We start from the raw sequence: 18,591 nt of genomic DNA on the forward strand, positions 1-18,591 counted from the left end.
CACCACAGCCAGAGGGATCCTCCGTTTGTGCCCAGCAAGCGCCTGCCACACAGGGCTTCCCTGGAGCTCTCCCCCAGCGTAGAGTGGTGTGGATGTGGTTTGGGGCCTTCCCCGGTGCGTTTGGGCTAGGGAGAGCACAGCCCCAGCGCAGGGGAACCAGTCCCTGAGCAGAGAGCTCCGGGCAAGTGCTCTGTGCCCAGGCCTGGAAGCCCAGTTCCCAGCACGCCGGAGAGAAGAGAGGGGTTGCGGGCCTGTTACTGGGAAGGACCGAGCGAGCTGCCAGAGTGGCGGAGCTCCAGCTCTGCGCCCAGGCGCGATAGCGCAGAGCCCCGGCCAAGAGGCTGCTCTGGCCTGGGCGAGCCTCGCCCAGCGCTTCCCAGCTTCTAGCGTTCTCGCCCGGGAAGGAGCAGGCTGCGGGAGTGTGGGAGACGTGAGTGGCGCCTGGCTGGCCTCAGCTCCGCTCTGGCCTTCCCTTTGGACCTAGGAGCCAGGCCTCTTTGCAGAAGGCTCAGGGGCCGGGGGTGTGCAAACTGCCAAAGCCTCCCGCAAGCAGAGCTCTTTGTCAGGAAAAGAGAGCGCCCAGGTCTGCATTCCCAAGCGGTGGCTTGGCCGCACAGACGAGCGGAGGGAATCAGGGTCCCAGCGCCCCTGGCTGGGCGAGGCAGCACCACAGCCAGAGGGATCCTCCGTTTGTGCCCAGCAAGCGCCTGCCAGACTGGGCTTCCCTGGAGCTCTCCCCCAGCGTAGAGTGGTGTGGATGTGGTTTGGGGCCTTCCCCGGTGCGTTTGGGCTAGGGAGAGCACAGCCCCAGCGCAGGGGAACCAGTCCCTGAGCAGAGAGCTCCGGGCAAGTGCTCTGTGCCCAGGCCTGGAAGCCCAGTTCCCAGCACGCCGGAGAGAAGAGAGGGGTTGCGGGCCTGTTACTGGGAAGGACCGAGCGAGCTGCCAGAGCGGCGGAGCTCCAGCTCTGCGCCCAGGCGCGATAGCGCAGAGCCCCGGCCGAGAGGCTGCTCTGGCCTGGGCGAGCCTCGCCCAGCGCTTCCCAGCTTCTAGCGTTCTCGCCCGGGAAGGAGCAGGCTGCGGGAGTGTGGGAGACGTGAGTGGCGCCTGGCTGGCCTCAGCTCCGCTCTGGCCTTCCCTTTGGACCTAGGAGCCAGGCCTCTTTGCAGAAGGCTCAGGGGCCGGGGATGTGCAAACTGCCAAAGCCTCCCGCAAGCAGAGCTCTTTGTCAGGCAAAGAGAGCCCCCAGGGCTGCATTCCCAAGCGGTTGCTTGGCCGCCCAGACGAAGCGCTGGGCGGAGGGAATCAGGGTCCCAGCGCCCCTGGCTGGGCGAGGCAGCACCACAGCCAGAGGGATCCTCCGTTTGTGCCCAGCAAGCGCCTGCCAGACTGGGCTTCCCTGGAGCTCTCCCCCAGCGTAGAGTGGTGTGGATGTGGTTTGGGGCCTTCCCCGGTGCGTTTGGGCTAGGGAGAGCACAGCCCCAGCGCAGGGGAACCAGTCCCTGAGCAGAGAGCTCCAGGCAAGTGCTCTGTGCCCAGGCCTGGAAGCCCAGTTCCCAGCACGCCGGAGAGAAGAGAGGGGTTGCGGGCCTGTTACTGGGAAGGACCGAGCGAGCTGCCAGAGTGGCGGAGCTCCAGCTCTGCGCCCAGGCGCGATAGCGCAGAGCCCCGGCCGAGAGGCTGCTCTGGCCTGGGCGAGCCTCGCCCAGCGCTTCCCAGCTTCTAGCGTTCTCGCCCGGGAAGGAGCAGGCTGCGGGAGTGTGGGAGACGTGAGTGGCGCCTGGCTGGCCTCAGCTCCGCTCTGGCCTTCCCTTTGGACCTAGGAGCCAGGCCTCTTTGCAGAAGGCTCAGGGGCCGGGGGTGTGCAAACTGCCAAAGCCTCCCGCAAGCAGAGCTCTTTGTCAGGCAAAGAGAGCGCCCAGGGCTGCATTCCCAAGCGGTTGCTTGGCCGCCCAGACGAAGCGCTGGGCGGAGGGAATAAGGCTCCCAGCGCCCCTGGCTGGGCGAGGCAGCACCACAGCCAGAGGGATCCTCCGTTTGTGCCCAGCAAGCGCCTGCCACACAGGGCTTCCCTGGAGCTCTCCCCCAGCGTAGAGTGGTGTGGATGTGGTTTGGGGCCTTCCCCGGTGCGTTTGGGCTAGGGAGAGCACAGCCCCAGCGCAGGGGAACCAGTCCCTGAGCAGAGAGCTCCGGGCAAGTGCTCTGTGCCCAGGCCTGGAAGCCCAGTTCCCAGCACGCCGGAGAGAAGAGAGGGGTTGCGGGCCTGTTACTGGGAAGGACCGAGCGAGCTGCCAGAGCGGCGGAGCTCCAGCTCTGCGCCCAGGCGCGATAGCGCAGAGCCCCGGCCGAGAGGCTGCTCTGGCCTGGGCGAGCCTCGCCCAGCGCTTCCCAGCTTCTAGCGTTCTCGCCCGGGAAGGAGCAGGCTGCGGGAGTGTGGGAGACGTGAGTGGCGCCTGGCTGGCCTCAGCTCCGCTCTGGCCTTCCCTTTGGACCTAGGAGCCAGGCCTCTTTGCAGAAGGCTCAGGGGCCGGGGGTGTGCAAACTGCCAAAGCCTCCCGCAAGCAGAGCTCTTTGTCAGGCAAAGAGAGCGCCCAGGGCTGCATTCCCAAGCGGTTGCTTGGCCGCCCAGACGAAGCGCTGGGCGGAGGGAATCAGGGTCCCAGCGCCCCTGGCTGGGCGAGGCAGCACCACAGCCAGAGGGATCCTCCATTTGTGCCCAGCAAGCGCCTGCCAGACTGGGCTTCCCTGGAGCTCTCCCCCAGCGTAGAGTGGTGTGGATGTCGTTTGGGGCCTTACCCGGTGCGTTTGGGCTAGGGAGAGCACAGCCCCAGCGCAGGGGAACCAGTCCCTGAGCAGAGAGCTCCGGGCAAGTGCTCTGTGCCCAGGCCTGGAAGCCCAGTTCCCAGCACGCCGGAGAGAAGAGAGGGGTTGCGGGCCTGTTACTGGGAAGGACCGAGCGAGCTGCCAGAGCGGCGGAGCTCCAGCTCTGCGCCCAGGCGCGATAGCGCAGAGCCCCGGCCGAGAGGCTGCTCTGGCCTGGGCGAGCCTCGCCCAGCGCTTCCCAGCTTCTAGCGTTCTCGCCCGGGAAGGAGCAGGCTGCGGGAGTGTGGGAGACGTGACTGGCGCCTGGCTGGCCTCAGCTCCGTTCTGGCCTTCCCTTTGGACCTAGGAGCCAGGCCTCTTTGCAGAAGGCTCAGGGGCCGGGGGTGTGCAAACTGCCAAACCCTCCCGCAAGCAGAGCTCTTTGTCAGGCAAAGAGAGCGCCAGGGCTGCATTCCCAAGCGGTTGCTTGGCGGCCCAGACGAAGCGCTGGGCGGAGGGAATCAGGGTCCCAGCGCCCCTGGCTGGGCGAGGCAGCACCACAGCCAGAGGGATCCTCCGTTTGTGCCCAGCAAGCGCCTGCCACACAGGGCTTCCCTGGAGCTCTCCCCCAGCGTAGAGTGGTGTGGATGTGGTTTGGGGCCTTCCCCGGTGCGTTTGGGCTAGGGAGAGCACAGACCCAGCGCAGGGGAACCAGTCCCTGAGCAGAGAGCTCCGGGCAAGTGCTCTGTGCCCAGGCCTGGAAGCCCAGTTCCCAGCACGCCGGAGAGAAGAGAGGGGTTGCGGGCCTGTTACTGGGAAGGACCGAGCGAGCTGCCAGAGCGGCGGAGCTCCAGCTCTGCGCCCAGGCGCGATAGCGCAGAGCCCCGGCCGAGAGGCTGCTCTGGCCTGGGCGAGCCTCGCCCAGCGCTTCCCAGCTTCTAGCGTTCTCGCCCGGGAAGGAGCAGGCTGCGGGAGTGTGGGAGACGTGAGTGGCGCCTGGCTGGCCTCAGCTCCGCTCTGGCCTTCCCTTTGGACCTAGGAGCCAGGCCTCTTTGCAGAAGGCTCAGGGGCCGGGGGTGTGCAAACTGCCAAAGCCTCCCGCAAGCAGAGCTCTTTGTCAGGCAAAGAGAGCGCCCAGGTCTGCATTCCCAAGCGGTGGCTTGGCCGCACAGACGAGCGGAGGGAATCAGGGTCCCAGCGCCCCTGGCTGGGCGAGGCAGCACCACAGCCAGAGGGATCCTCCGTTTGTGCCCAGCAAGCGCCTGCCAGACTGGGCTTCCCTGGAGCTCTCCCCCAGCGTAGAGTGGTGTGGATGTGGTTTGGGGCCTTCCCCGGTGCGTTTGGGCTAGGGAGAGCACAGCCCCAGCGCAGGGGAACCAGTCCCTGAGCAGAGAGCTCCGGGCAAGTGCTCTGTGCCCAGGCCTGGAAGCCCAGTTCCCAGCACGCCGGAGAGAAGAGAGGGGTTGCGGGCCTGTTACTGGGAAGGACCGAGCGAGCTGCCAGAGCGGCGGAGCTCCAGCTCTGCGCCCAGGCGCGATAGCGCAGAGCCCCGGCCGAGAGGCTGCTCTGGCCTGGGCGAGCCTCGCCCAGCGCTTCCCAGCTTCTAGCGTTCTCGCCCGGGAAGGAGCAGGCTGCGGGAGTGTGGGAGACGTGAGTGGCGCCTGGCTGGCCTCAGCTCCGCTCTGGCCTTCCCTTTGGACCTAGGAGCCAGGCCTCTTTGCAGAAGGCTCAGGGGCCGGGGATGTGCAAACTGCCAAAGCCTCCCGCAAGCAGAGCTCTTTGTCAGGCAAAGAGAGCCCCCAGGGCTGCATTCCCAAGCGGTTGCTTGGCCGCCCAGACGAAGCGCTGGGCGGAGGGAATCAGGGTCCCAGCGCCCCTGGCTGGGCGAGGCAGCACCACAGCCAGAGGGATCCTCCGTTTGTGCCCAGCAAGCGCCTGCCAGACTGGGCTTCCCTGGAGCTCTCCCCCAGCGTAGAGTGGTGTGGATGTGGTTTGGGGCCTTCCCCGGTGCGTTTGGGCTAGGGAGAGCACAGCCCCAGCGCAGGGGAACCAGTCCCTGAGCAGAGAGCTCCGGGCAAGTGCTCTGTGCCCAGGCCTGCAAGCCCAGTTCCCAGCACGCCGGAGAGAAGAGAGGGGTTGCGGGCCTGTTACTGGGAAGGACCGAGCGAGCTGCCAGAGTGGCGGAGCTCCAGCTCTGCGCCCAGGCGCGATAGCGCAGAGCCCCGGCCGAGAGGCTGCTCTGGCCTGGGCGAGCCTCGCCCAGCGCTTCCCAGCTTCTAGCGTTCTCGCCCGGGAAGGAGCAGGCTGCGGGAGTGTGGGAGACGTGAGTGGCGCCTGGCTGGCCTCAGCTCCGCTCTGGCCTTCCCTTTGGACCTAGGAGCCAGGCCTCTTTGCAGAAGGCTCAGGGGCCGGGGGTGTGCAAACTGCCAAAGCCTCCCGCAAGCAGAGCTCTTTGTCAGGCAAAGAGAGCGCCCAGGGCTGCATTCCCAAGCGGTGGCTTGGCCGCACAGACGAGCGCAAGGAATCAGGGTCCCAGCGCCCCTGGCTGGGCGAGGCAGCACCACAGCCAGAGGGATCCTCCGTTTGTGCCCAGCAAGCGCCTGCCAGACTGGGCTTCCCTGGAGCTCTCCCCCAGCGTAGAGTGGTGTGGATGTGGTTTGGGGCCTTCCCCGGTGCGTTTGGGCTAGGGAGAGCACAGCCCCAGCGCAGGGGAACCAGTCCCTGAGCAGAGAGCTCCGGGCAAGTGCTCTGTGCCCAGGCCTGGAAGCCCAGTTCCCAGCACGCCGGAGAGAAGAGAGGGGTTGCGGGCCTGTTACTGGGAAGGACCGAGCGAGCTGCCAGAGCGGCGGAGCTCCAGCTCTGCGCCCAGGCGCGATAGCGCAGAGCCCCGGCCGAGAGGCTGCTCTGGCCTGGGCGAGCCTCGCCCAGCGCTTCCCAGCTTCTAGCGTTCTCGCCCGGGAAGGAGCAGGCTGCGGGAGTGTGGGAGACGTGAGTGGCGCCTGGCTGGCCTCAGCTCCGCTCTGGCCTTCCCTTTGGACCTAGGAGCCAGGCCTCTTTGCAGAAGGCTCAGGGGCCGGGGGTGTGCAAACTGCCAAAGCCTCCCGCAAGCAGAGCTCTTTGTCAGGCAAAGAGAGCGCCAGGGCTGCATTCCCAAGCGGTTGCTTGGCGGCCCAGACGAAGCGCTGGGCGGAGGGAATCAGGGTCCCAGCGCCCCTGGCTGGGCGAGGCAGCACCACAGCCAGAGGGATCCTCCGTTTGTGCCCAGCAAGCGCCTGCCACACAGGGCTTCCCTGGAGCTCTCCCCCAGCGTAGAGTGGTGTGGATGTGGTTTGGGGCCTTCCCCGGTGCGTTTGGGCTAGGGAGAGCACAGCCCCAGCGCAGGGGAACCAGTCCCTGAGCAGAGAGCTCCGGGCAAGTGCTCTGTGCCCAGGCCTGGAAGCCCAGTTCCCAGCACGCCGGAGAGAAGAGAGGGGTTGCGGGCCTGTTACTGGGAAGGACCGAGCGAGCTGCCAGAGCGGCGGAGCTCCAGCTCTGCGCCCAGGCGCGATAGCGCAGAGCCCAGGCCGAGAGGCTGCTCTGGCCTGGGCGAGCCTCGCCCAGCGCTTCCCAGCTTCTAGCGTTTTCGCCCGGGAAGGAGCAGGCTGCGGGAGTGTGGGAGACGTGAGTGGCGCCTGGATGGCCTCAGGTCCGCTCTGGCCTTCCCTTTGGACCTAGGAGCCAGGCCTCTTTGCAGAAGGCTCAGGGCCCGGGGGTGTGCAAACTGCCAAAGCCTCCCGCAAGCAGAGCTCTTTGTCAGGCAAAGAGAGCGCCCAGGGCTGCACTCCCAAGCGGTTGCTTGGCCGCCCAGACGAAGCGCTGGGCGGAGGGAATCAGGGTCCCAGCGCCCCTGGCTGGGCGAGGCAGCACCACAGCCAGAGGGATCCTCCGTTTGTGCCCAGCAAGCGCCTGCCAGACTGGGCTTCCCTGGAGCTCTCCCCCAGCGTAGAGTGGTGTGGATGTGGTTTGGGGCCTTCCCCGGTGCCTTTGGGCTAGGGAGAGCACAGCCCCAGCGCAGGGGAACCAGTCCCTGAGCAGAGAGCTCCGGGCAAGTGCTCTGTGCCCAGGCCTGGAAGCCCAGTTCCCAGCACGCCGGAGAGAAGAGAGGGGTTGCGGGCCTGTTACTGGGAAGGACCGAGCGAGCTGCCAGAGCGGCGGAGCTCCAGCTCTGCGCCCAGGCGCGATAGCGCAGAGCCCCGGCCGAGAGGCTGCTCTGGCCTGGGCGAGCCTCGCCCAGCGCTTCCCAGCTTCTAGCGTTCTCGCCCGGGAAGGAGCAGGCTGCGGGAGTGTGGGAGACGTGAGTGGCGCCTGGCTGGCCTCAGCTCCGCTCTGGCCTTCCCTTTGGACCTAGGAGCCAGGCCTCTTTGCAGAAGGCTCAGGGGCCGGGGGTGTGCAAACTGCCAAAGCCTCCCGCAAGCAGAGCTCTTTGTCAGGCAAAGAGAGCGCCCAGGTCTGCATTCCCAAGCGGTGGCTTGGCCGCACAGACGAGCGGAGGGAATCAGGGTCCCAGCGCCCCTGGCTGGGCGAGGCAGCACCACAGCCAGAGGGATCCTCCGTTTGTGCCCAGCAAGCGCCTGCCAGACTGGGCTTCCCTGGAGCTCTCCCCCAGCGTAGAGTGGTGTGGATGTGGTTTGGGGCCTTCCCCGGTGCGTTTGGGCTAGGGAGAGCACAGCCCCAGCGCAGGGGAACCAGTCCCTGAGCAGAGAGCTCCGGGCAAGTGCTCTGTGCCCAGGCCTGGAAGCCCAGTTCCCAGCACGCCGGAGAGAAGAGAGGGGTTGCGGGCCTGTTACTGGGAAGGACCGAGCGAGCTGCCAGAGCGGCGGAGCTCCAGCTCTGCGCCCAGGCGCGATAGCGCAGAGCCCCGGCCGAGAGGCTGCTCTGGCCTGGGCGAGCCTCGCCCAGCGCTTCCCAGCTTCTAGCGTTCTCGCCCGGGAAGGAGCAGGCTGCGGGAGTGTGGGAGACGTGAGTGGCGCCTGGCTGGCCTCAGCTCCGCTCTGGCCTTCCCTTTGGACCTAGGAGCCAGGCCTCTTTGCAGAAGGCTCAGGGGCCGGGGATGTGCAAACTGCCAAAGCCTCCCGCAAGCAGAGCTCTTTGTCAGGCAAAGAGAGCGCCCAGGGCTGCATTCCCAAGCGGTTGCTTGGCCGCCCAGACGAAGCGCTGGGCGGAGGGAATCAGGGTCCCAGCGCCCCTGGCTGGGCGAGGCAGCACCACAGCCAGAGGGATCCTCCGTTTGTGCCCAGCAAGCGCCTGCCAGACTGGGCTTCCCTGGAGCTCTCCCCCAGCGTAGAGTGGTGTGGATGTGGTTTGGGGCCTTCCCCGGTGCGTTTGGGCTAGGGAGAGCACAGCCCCAGCGCAGGGGAACCAGTCCCTGAGCAGAGAGCTCCGGGCAAGTGCTCTGTGCCCAGGCCTGCAAGCCCAGTTCCCAGCACGCCGGAGAGAAGAGAGGGGTTGCGGGCCTGTTACTGGGAAGGACCGAGCGAGCTGCCAGAGTGGCGGAGCTCCAGCTCTGCGCCCAGGCGCGATAGCGCAGAGCCCCGGCCGAGAGGCTGCTCTGGCCTGGGCGAGCCTCGCCCAGCGCTTCCCAGCTTCTAGCGTTCTCGCCCGGGAAGGAGCAGGCTGCGGGAGTGTGGGAGACGTGAGTGGCGCCTGGCTGGCCTCAGCTCCGCTCTGGCCTTCCCTTTGGACCTAGGAGCCAGGCCTCTTTGCAGAAGGCTCAGGGGCCGGGGGTGTGCAAACTGCCAAAGCCTCCCGCAAGCAGAGCTCTTTGTCAGGCAAAGAGAGCGCCCAGGGCTGCATTCCCAAGCGGTGGCTTGGCCGCACAGACGAGCGCAAGGAATCAGGGTCCCAGCGCCCCTGGCTGGGCGAGGCAGCACCACAGCCAGAGGGATCCTCCGTTTGTGCCCAGCAAGCGCCTGCCAGACTGGGCTTCCCTGGAGCTCTCCCCCAGCGTAGAGTGGTGTGGATGTGGTTTGGGGCCTTCCCCGGTGCGTTTGGGCTAGGGAGAGCACAGCCCCAGCGCAGGGGAACCAGTCCCTGAGCAGAGAGCTCCGGGCAAGTGCTCTGTGCCCAGGCCTGGAAGCCCAGTTCCCAGCACGCCGGAGAGAAGAGAGGGGTTGCGGGCCTGTTACTGGGAAGGACCGAGCGAGCTGCCAGAGCGGCGGAGCTCCAGCTCTGCGCCCAGGCGCGATAGCGCAGAGCCCCGGCCGAGAGGCTGCTCTGGCCTGGGCGAGCCTCGCCCAGCGCTTCCCAGCTTCTAGCGTTCTCGCCCGGGAAGGAGCAGGCTGCGGGAGTGTGGGAGACGTGAGTGGCGCCTGGCTGGCCTCAGCTCCGCTCTGGCCTTCCCTTTGGACCTAGGAGCCAGGCCTCTTTGCAGAAGGCTCAGGGGCCGGGGGTGTGCAAACTGCCAAAGCCTCCCGCAAGCAGAGCTCTTTGTCAGGCAAAGAGAGCGCCAGGGCTGCATTCCCAAGCGGTTGCTTGGCGGCCCAGACGAAGCGCTGGGCGGAGGGAATCAGGGTCCCAGCGCCCCTGGCTGGGCGAGGCAGCACCACAGCCAGAGGGATCCTCCGTTTGTGCCCAGCAAGCGCCTGCCACACAGGGCTTCCCTGGAGCTCTCCCCCAGCGTAGAGTGGTGTGGATGTGGTTTGGGGCCTTCCCCGGTGCGTTTGGGCTAGGGAGAGCACAGCCCCAGCGCAGGGGAACCAGTCCCTGAGCAGAGAGCTCCGGGCAAGTGCTCTGTGCCCAGGCCTGGAAGCCCAGTTCCCAGCACGCCGGAGAGAAGAGAGGGGTTGCGGGCCTGTTACTGGGAAGGACCGAGCGAGCTGCCAGAGCGGCGGAGCTCCAGCTCTGCGCCCAGGCGCGATAGCGCAGAGCCCAGGCCGAGAGGCTGCTCTGGCCTGGGCGAGCCTCGCCCAGCGCTTCCCAGCTTCTAGCGTTCTCGCCCGGGAAGGAGCAGGCTGCGGGAGTGTGGGAGACGTGAGTGGCGCCTGGATGGCCTCAGGTCCGCTCTGGCCTTCCCTTTGGACCTAGGAGCCAGGCCTCTTTGCAGAAGGCTCAGGGCCCGGGGGTGTGCAAACTGCCAAAGCCTCCCGCAAGCAGAGCTCTTTGTCAGGCAAAGAGAGCGCCCAGGGCTGCACTCCCAAGCGGTTGCTTGGCCGCCCAGACGAAGCGCTGGGCGGAGGGAATCAGGGTCCCAGCGCCCCTGGCTGGGCGAGGCAGCACCACAGCCAGAGGGATCCTCCGTTTGTGCCCAGCAAGCGCCTGCCAGACTGGGCTTCCCTGGAGCTCTCCCCCAGCGTAGAGTGGTGTGGATGTGGTTTGGGGCCTTCCCCGGTGCCTTTGGGCTAGGGAGAGCACAGCCCCAGCGCAGGGGAACCAGTCCCTGAGCAGAGAGCTCCGGGCAAGTGCTCTGTGCCCAGGCCTGGAAGCCCAGTTCCCAGCACGCCGGAGAGAAGAGAGGGGTTGCGGGCCTGTTACTGGGAAGGACCGAGCGAGCTGCCAGAGCGGCGGAGCTCCAGCTCTGCGCCCAGGCGCGATAGCGCAGAGCCCCGGCCGAGAGGCTGCTCTGGCCTGGGCGAGCCTCGCCCAGCGCTTCCCAGCTTCTAGCGTTCTCGCCCGGGAAGGAGCAGGCTGCGGGAGTGTGGGAGACGTGAGTGGCGCCTGGCTGGCCTCAGCTCCGCTCTGGCCTTCCCTTTGGACCTAGGAGCCAGGCCTCTTTGCAGAAGGCTCAGGGGCCGGGGGTGTGCAAACTGCCAAAGCCTCCCGCAAGCAGAGCTCTTTGTCAGGCAAAGAGAGCGCCCAGGGCTGCATTCCCAAGCGGTGGCTTGGCCGCACAGACGAGCGGAGGGAATCAGGGTCCCAGCGCCCCTGGCTGGGCGAGGCAGCACCACAGCCAGAGGGATCCTCCGTTTGTGCCCAGCAAGCGCCTGCCAGACTGGGCTTCCCTGGAGCTCTCCCCCAGCGTAGAGTGGTGTGGATGTGGTTTGGGGCCTTCCCCGGTGCGTTTGGGCTAGGGAGAGCACAGCCCCAGCGCAGGGGAACCAGTCCCTGAGCAGAGAGCTCCGGGCAAGTGCTCTGTGCCCAGGCCTGGAAGCCCAGTTCCCAGCACGCCGGAGAGAAGAGAGGGGTTGCGGGCCTGTTACTGGGAAGGACCGAGCGAGCTGCCAGAGCGGCGGAGCTCCAGCTCTGCGCCCAGGCGCGATAGCGCAGAGCCCCGGCCGAGAGGCTGCTCTGGCCTGGGCGAGCCTCGCCCAGCGCTTCCCAGCTTCTAGCGTTCTCGCCCGGGAAGGAGCAGGCTGCGGGAGTGTGGGAGACGTGACTGGCGCCTGGCTGGCCTCAGCTCCGCTCTGGCCTTCCCTTTGGACCTAGGAGCCAGGCCTCTTTGCTGAAGGCTCAGGGGCCGGGGGTGTGCAAACTGCCAAAGCCTCCCGCAAGCAGAGCTCTTTGTCAGGCAAAGAGAGCGCCCAGGGCTGCAGTCCCAAGCGGTTGCTTGGCCGCCCAGACGAACCCCTGGGAGCAGGGAAACAGGGTCCCAGCGCCCCTGGCTGGGCGAGGCAGCACCACAGCCAGAGGGATCCTCCGTTTGTGCCCAGAAAGCGCCTGCCAGACTGGGCTTCCCTGGAGCTCTCCCCCAGCGTAGAGTGGTGTGGATGTGGTTTGGGGCCTTCCCCGGTGCGTTTGGGCTAGGGAGAGCACAGCCCCAGCGCAGGGGAACCAGTCCCTGAGCAGAGAGCTCCGGGCAAGTGCTCTGTGCCCAGGCCTGGAAGCCCAGTTCCCAGCACGCCGGAGAGAAGAGAGGGGTTGCGGGCCTGTTACTGGGAAGGACCGAGCGAGCTGCCAGAGCGGCGGAGCTCCAGCTCTGCGCCCAGGCGCGATAGCGCAGAGCCCTGGCCGAGAGGCTGCTCTGGCCTGGGCGAGCCTCGCCCAGCGTTTCCCAGCTTCTAGCGTTCTCGCCCGGGAAGGAGCAGGCTGCGGGAGTGTGGGAGACGTGACTGGCGCCTGGCTGGCCTCAGCTCCGCTCTGGCCTTCCCTTTGGACCTAGGAGCCAGGCCTCTTTGCAGAAGGCTCAGGGGCCGGGGGTGTGCAAACTGCCAAAGCCTCCCGCAAGCAGAGCTCTTTGTCAGGCAAAGAGAGCGCCCAGGGCTGCACTCCCAAGCGGTTGCTTGGCCGCCCAGACGAAGCGCTGGGCGGAGGGAATCAGGGTCCCAGCGCCCCTGGCTGGGCGAGGCAGCACCACAGCCAGAGGGATCCTCCGTTTGTGCCCAGCAAGCGCCTGCCAGACTGGGCTTCCCTGGAGCTCTCCCCCAGCGTAGAGTGGTGTGGATGTGGTTTGGGGCCTTCCCCGGTGCCTTTGGGCTAGGGAGAGCACAGCCCCAGCGCAGGGGAACCAGGCCCTGAGCAGAGAGCTCCGGGCAAGTGCTCTGTGCCCAGGCCTGGAAGCCCAGTTCCCAGCACGCCGGAGAGAAGAGAGGGGTTGCGGGCCTGTTACTGGGAAGGACCGAGCGAGCTTCCAGAGCGGCGGAGCTCCAGCTCTGCGCCCAGGCGCGATAGCGCAGAGCCCCGGCCGAGAGGCTGCTCTGGCCTGGGCGAGCCTCGCCCAGCGCTTCCCAGCTTCTAGCGTTCTCGCCCGGGAAGGAGCAGGCTGCGGGAGTGTGGGAGACGTGACTGGCGCCTGGCTGGCCTCAGCTCCGCTCTGGCCTTCCCTTTGGACCTAGGAGCCAGGCCTCTTTGCTGAAGGCTCAGGGGCCGGGGGTGTGCAAACTGCCAAAGCCTCCCGCAAGCAGAGCTCTTTGTCAGGCAAAGAGAGCGCCCAGGGCTGCACTCCCAAGCGGTTGCTTGGCCGCCCAGACGAACCCCTGGGAGCAGGGAAACAGGGTCCCAGCGCCCCTGGCTGGGCGAGGCAGCACCACAGCCAGAGGGATCCTCCGTTTGTGCCCAGAAAGCGCCTGCCAGACTGGGCTTCCCTGGAGCTCTCCCCCAGCGTAGAGTGGTGTGGATGTGGTTTGGGGCCTTCCCCGGTGCGTTTGGGCTAGGGAGAGCACAGCCCCAGCGCAGGGGAACCAGTCCCTGAGCAGAGAGCTCCGGGCAAGTGCTCTGTGCCCAGGCCTGGAAGCCCAGTTCCCAGCACGCCGGAGAGAAGAGAGGGGTTGCGGGCCTGTTACTGGGAAGGACCGAGCGAGCTGCCAGAGCGGCGGAGCTCCAGCTCTGCGCCCAGGCGCGATAGCGCAGAGCCCCGGCCGAGAGGCTGCTCTGGCCTGGGCGAGCCTCGCCCAGCGTTTCCAAGCTTCTAGCGTTCTCGCCCGGGAAGGAGCAGGCTGCGGGAGTGTGGGAGACGTGACTGGCGCCTGGCTGGCCTCAGCTCCGCTCTGGCCTTCCCTTTGGACCTAGGAGCCAGGCCTCTTTGCAGAAGGCTCAGGGGCCGGGGGTGTGCAAACTGCCAAAGCCTCCCGCAAGCAGAGCTCTTTGTCAGGCAAAGAGAGCGCCCAGGGCTGCACTCCCAAGCGGTTGCTTGGCCGCCCAGACGAAGCGCTGGGCGGAGGGAATCAGGGTCACAGCGCCCCTGGCTAGGCGAGGCAGCACCACAGCCAGAGGGATCCTCCGTTTGTGCCCAGCAAGCGCCTGCCAGACTGGGCTTCCCTGGAGCTCTCCCCCAGCGTAGAGTGGTGTGGATGTGGTTTGGGGCCTTCCCCGGTGCCTTTGGGCTAGGGAGAGCACAGCCCCAGCGCAGGGGAACCAGGCCCTGAGCAGAGAACTCCGGGCAAGTGCTCTGTGCCCAGGCCTGGAAGCCCAGTTCCCAGCACGCTGGAGAGAAGAGAGGGGTTGCGGGCCTATTACTGGGAAGGACCGAGCGAGCTGCCAGAGCGGCGGAGCTCCAGCTCTGCGCCCAGGTGCGATAGCGCAGAGCCCAGGCCGAGAGGCTGCTCTGGCCTGGGCGAGCCTCGCCCAGCGCTTCCCAGCTTCTAGCGTTCTCGCCCGGGAAGGAGCAGGCTGCGGGAGTGTGGGAGACGTGAGTGGCGCCTGGCTGGCCTCAGCTCCGCTCTGGCCTTCCCTTTGGACCTAGGAGCCAGGCCTCTTTGCAGAAGGCTCAGGGGCCGGGGGTGTGCAAACTGCCAAAGCCTCCCGCAAGCAGAGCTCTTTGTCAGGCAAAGAGAGCGCCCAGGGCTGCACTCCCAAGCGGTTGCTTGGCCGCCCAGACGAAGCGCTGGGCGGAGGGAATCAGGGTCCCAGCGCCCCTGGCTGGGCGAGGCAGCACCACAGCCAGAGGGATCCTCCGTTTGTGCCCAGCAAGCGCCTGCCAGACTGGGCTTCCCTGGAGCTCTCCCCCAGCGTAGAGTGGTGTGGATGTGGTTTGGGGCCTTCCCCGGTGCCTTTGGGCTAGGGAGAGCACAGCCCCAGCGCAGGGGAACCAGGCCCTGAGCAGAGAGCTCCGGGCAAGTGCTCTGTGCCCAGGCCTGGAAGCCCAGTTCCCAGCACCCCGGAGAGAAGAGAGGGGTTGCGGGCCTGTTACTGGGAAGGACCGAGCGAGCTGCCAGAGCGGCGGAGCTCCAGCTCTGCGCCCAGGCGCGATAGCGCAGAGCCCCGGCCGAGAGGCTGCTCTGGCCTGGGCGAGCCTCGCCCAGCGCTTCCCAGCTTCTAGCGTTCTCGCCCGGGAAGGAGCAGGCTGCGGGAGTGTGGGAGACGTGAGTGGCGCCTGGCTGGCCTCAGGTCCGCTCTGGCCTTCGCTTTGGACCTAGGAGCCAGGCCTCTTTGCAGAAGGCTCAGGGGCCGGGGGTGTGCAAACTGCCAAAGCCTACCGCAAGCAGAGCTCTTTGTCAGGCAAAGAGAGCGCCCAGGGCTGCACTCCCAAGCGGTTGCTTGGCCGCCCAGACGACGCGCTGGGCGGAGGGAATCAGGGTCCCAGCGCCCCTGGCTGGGCGAGGCAGCACCACAGCCAGAGGGATCCTCCGTTTGTGCCCAGCAAGCGCCTGCCAGACTGGGCTTCCCTGGAGCTCTCCCCCAGCGTAGAGTGGTGTGGATGTGGTTTGGGGCCTTCCCCAGTGCGTTTGGGCTAGGGAGAGCACAGCCCCAGCGCAGGGGAACCAGTCCCTGAGCAGAGAGCTCCGGGCAAGTGCTCTGTGCCCAGGCCTGGAAGCCCAGTTCCCAGGACGCCGGAGAGAAGAGAGGGGTTGCGGGCCTGTTACTGGGAAGGACCGAGCGAGCTGCCAGAGCGGCGGAGCTCCAGCTCTGCGCCCAGGCGCGATAGCGCAGAGCCCCGGCCGAGAGGCTGCTCTGGCCTGGGCGAGCCTCGCCCAGCGTTTCCCAGCTTCTAGCGTTCTCGCCCGGGAAGGAGCAGGCTGCGGGAGTGTGGGAGACGTGACTGGCGCCTGGCTGGCCTCAGCTCCGCTCTGGCCTTCCCTTTGGACCTAGGAGCCAGGCCTCTTTGCAGAAGGCTCAGGGGCCGGGGGTGTGCAAACTGCCAAAGCCTCCCGCAAGCAGAGCTCTTTGTCAGGCAAAGAGAGCGCCCAGGGCTGCACTCCCAAGCGGTTGCTTGGCCGCCCAGACGAAGCGCTGGGCGGAGGGAATCAGGGTCCCAGCGCCCCTGGCTGGGCGAGGCAGCACCACAGCCAGAGGGATCCTCCGTTTGTGCCCAGCAAGCGCCTGCCAGACTGGGCTTCCCTGGAGCTCTCCCCCAGCGTAGAGTGGTGTGGATGTGGTTTGGGGCCTTCCCCGGTGCGTTTGGGCTAGGGAGAGCACAGCCCCAGCGCAGGGGAACCAGGCCCTGAGCAGAGAGCTCCGGGCAAGTGCTCTGTGCCCAGGCCTGGAAGCCCAGTTCCCAGCACGCCGGAGAGAAGAGAGGGGTTGCGGGCCTGTTACTGGGAAGGACCGAGCGAGCTGCCAGAGCGGCGGAGCTCCAGCTCTGCGCCCAGGTGCGATAGCGCAGAGCCCAGGCCGAGAGGCTGCTCTGGCCTGGGCGAGCCTCGCCCAGCGTTTCCCAGCTTCTAGCGTTCTCGCCCGGGAAGGAGCAGGCTGCGGGAGTGTGGGAGACGTGAGTGGCGCCTGGCTGGCCTCAGCTCCGCTCTGGCCTTCCCTTTGGACCTAGGAGCCAGGCCTCTTTGCAGAAGGCTCAGGGGCCGGGGGTGTGCAAACTGCCAAAGCCTCCCGCAAGCAGAGCTCTTTGTCAGGCAAAGAGAGCGCCCAGGGCTGCATTCCCAAGCGGTTGCTTGGCCGCCCAGACGAAGCGCTGGGCGGAGGGAATCAGGGTCCCAGCGCCCCTGGCTGGGCGAGGCAGCACCACAGCCAGAGGGATCCTCCGTTTGTGCCCAGCAAGCGCCTGCCAGACTGGGCTTCCCTGGAGCTCTCCCCCAGCGTAGAGTGGTGTGGATGTGGTTTGGGGCCTTCCCCGGTGCCTTTGGGCTAGGGAGAGCACAGCCCCAGCGCAGGGGAACCAGGCCCTGAGCAGAGAGCTCCGGGCAAGTGCTCTGTGCCCAGGCCTGGAAGCCCAGTTCCCAGCACCCCGGAGAGAAGAGAGGGGTTGCGGGCCTGTTACTGGGAAGGACCGAGCGAGCTGCCAGAGCGGCGGAGCTCCAGCTCTGCGCCCAGGCGCGATAGCGCAGAGCCCCGGCCGAGAGGCTGCTCTGGCCTGGGCGAGCCTCGCCCAGCGCTTCCCAGCTTCTAGCGTTCTCGCCCGGGAAGGAGCAGGCTGCGGGAGTGTGGGAGACGTGACTGGCGCCTGGCTGGCCTCAGCTCTGCTCTGGCCTTCCCTTTGGACCTAGGAGCCAGGCCTCTTTGCAGAAGGCTCAGGGGCCGGGGGTGTGCAAACTGCCAAAGCCTCCCGCAAGCAGAGCTCTTTGTCAGGCAAAGAGAGCGCCCAGGGCTGCACTCCCAAGCGGTTGCTTGGCCGCCCAGACGAACCGCTGGGCGGAGGGAATCAGGGTCCCAGCGCCCCTGGCTCGGCGAGGCAGCACCACAGCCAGAGGGATCCTTCGTTTGTGCCCAGCAAGCGCCTGCCAGACTGGGCTTCCCTGGAGCTCTCCCCCAGCGTAGAGTGGTGTGGATGTGGTTTGGGGCCTTCTCCGGTGCGTTTGGGCTAGGGAGAGCACAGCCCCAGCGCAGGGGAACCAGGCCCTGAGCAGAGAGCTCCGGGCAAGTGCTCTGTGCCCAGGCCTGGAAGCCCAGTTCCCAGCACCCCGGAGAGAAGAGAGGGGTTGCGGGCCTGTTACTGGGAAGGACCGAGCGAGCTGCCAGAGCGGCGGAGCTCCAGCTCTGCGCCCAGGCGCGATAGCGCAGAGCCCCGGCCGAGAGGCTGCTCTGGCCTGGGCGAGCCTCGCCCAGCGCTTCCCAGCTTCTAGCGTTCTCGCCCGGGAAGGAGCAGGCTGCGGGAGTGTGGGAGACGTGAGTGGCGCCTGGCTGGCCTCAGCTCCGCTCTGGCCTTCCCTTTGGACCTAGGAGCCAGGCCTCTTTGCAGAAGGCTCAGGGGCCGGGGGTGTGCAAACTGCCAAAGCCTCCCGCAAGCAGAGCTCTTTGTCAGGCAAAGAGAGCGCCCAGGGCTGCATTCCCAAGCGGTTGCTTGGCCGCCCAGACGACGCGCTGGGCGGAGGGAATCAGGGTCCCAGCGCCCCTGGCTGGGCGAGGCAGCACCACAGCCAGAGGGATCCTCCGTTTGTGCCCAGCAAGCGCCTGCCAGACTGGGCTTCCCTGGAGCTCTCCCCCAGCGTAGAGTGGTGTGGATGTGGTTTGGGGCCATCCCCAGTGCGTTTGGGCTAGGGAGAGCACAGCCCCAGCGCAGGGGAACCAGTCCCTGAGCAGAGAGCTCCGGGCAAGTGCTCTGTGCCCAGGCCTGGAAGCCCAGTTCCCAGGACGCCGGAGAGAAGAGAGGGGTTGCGGGCCTGTTACTGGGAAGGACCGAGCGAGCTGCCAGAGCGGCGGAGCTCCAGCTCTGCGCCCAGGCGCGATAGCGCAGAGCCCCGGCCGAGAGGCTGCTCTGGCCTGGGCGAGCCTCGCCCAGCGTTTCCCAGCTTCTAGCGTTCTCGCCCGGGAAGGAGCAGGCTGCGGGAGTGTGGGAGACGTGACTGGCACCTGGCTGGCCTCAGCTCCGCTCTGGCCTTCCCTTTGGACCTAGGAGCCAGGCCTCTTTGCAGAAGGCTCAGGGGCCGGGGGTGTGCAAACTGCCAAAGCCTCCCGCAAGCAGAGCTCTTTGTCAGGCAAAGAGAGCACCCAGGGCTGCACTCCCAAGCGGTTGCTTGGCCGCCCAGACGAAGCGCTGGGCGGAGGGAATCAGGGTCCCAGCGCCCCTGGCTGGGCGAGGCAGCACCACAGCCAGAGGGATCCTCCGTTTGTGCCCAGCAAGCGCCTGCCAGACTGGGCTTCCCTGGAGCTCTCCCCCAGCGTAGAGTGGTGTGGATGTGGTTTGGGGCCTTCCCCGGTGCGTTTGGGCTAGGGAGAGCACAGCCCCAGCGCAGGGGAACCAGTCCCTGAGCAGAGAGCTCCGGGCAAGTGCTCTGTGCCCAGGCCTGGAAGCCCACTTCCCAGGACGCCGGAGAGAAGAGAGGAGTTGCGGGCCTGTTACTGGGAAGGACCGAGCGAGCTGCCAGAGCGGCGGAGCTCCAGCTCTGCGCCCAGGCGCGATAGCGCAGAGCCCCGGCCGAGAGGCTGCTCTGGCCTGGGCGAGCCTCGCCCAGCGCTTCCCAGCTTCTAGCGTTCTCGCCCGGGAAGGAGCAGGCTGCGGGAGTGTGGGAGACGTGAGTGGCGCCTGGCTGGCCTCAGGTCTGCTCTGGCCTTC

The sequence above is a fragment of the Bubalus kerabau genome, chromosome 5 (assembly GCF_029407905.1).
Source record: "Bubalus kerabau isolate K-KA32 ecotype Philippines breed swamp buffalo chromosome 5, PCC_UOA_SB_1v2, whole genome shotgun sequence".
NCBI classification, from domain to species: Eukaryota; Metazoa; Chordata; class Mammalia; order Artiodactyla; family Bovidae; genus Bubalus; species Bubalus kerabau.